Raw genomic sequence first — 935 nt, forward strand, 5'->3', positions numbered from 1 at the left:
AAGTCAACTCTCAAGTGCCATGCAATATTCATACTTCCTTAAATCACTCTATACAGAAGTCAAAATTTTGCTTTTCCTTCACGAATCACATGTCCTCACAATCACAGTAAAAATATATAGATTCAATCCACACAATGGAATTTCATGCTTACATATGTCAAAGAAAAATCACTCACACTCACAAAAGAAGTCACATGCATGCAATTGGTACCATAAGCTTGCCCTTAATGTAAATCTCTACTAATGTAGGCTCACTCGGTCTAAAATCAATTAGGACTTTTTCTTGGTTGTAATGTGGGCAAAGGGACGGGTAGGATATATTTAGGAATAGTGACTAGCCCTCTTAAGCACTTTAACACATCACATAATCAATTTTTAAGCGCAATTGCTTCAATCCACTTCACTTTCACCAACAATTCACCCCAAAAATGTTCCCGTCTTCTTTAAGCACTACATTACTTCATACCCACTAGCAAGCACAAGACAACAATTTATTCATATTTTTCAAAACTTCTTCAATTTCTGCTAGTGGTGTATTATTTTACAAAACAAGTGCATCTTTCTCCCTTTTATCGGCTCCACTCAAAAGCCACCCTACACTTAGTTCCTTCTTACTTCTTTTAGCGCTCATCTCACAATTAAAGTGCTTTAAGAGTCAAAAGGATCAAAGATATCAATTAAAAACAAAAAGGATATAGGCTTGTAATGTGGGTGCCAAACAAAAGTCTATAGGTTCAAAAGGGTTAACTAGGGATGAATTTTATTTGTGATAAGCAATTAAGCTCAAAAAAGATCAAAGAAAGCCTAATATCATTTTTCAGACCGAGCATCACCTAAAATTTCGCTTCAACTCACATACCGGGCAAGTTCTAGACACAAGTACAATACATGGACTACACAAAAACCTCACCACACATGGCACATGACTCATTTCA

This window comes from Nicotiana attenuata, unplaced genomic scaffold (genome assembly GCF_001879085.1).
Source record: "Nicotiana attenuata strain UT unplaced genomic scaffold, NIATTr2, whole genome shotgun sequence".
Classification (NCBI taxonomy): domain Eukaryota; kingdom Viridiplantae; phylum Streptophyta; class Magnoliopsida; order Solanales; family Solanaceae; genus Nicotiana; species Nicotiana attenuata.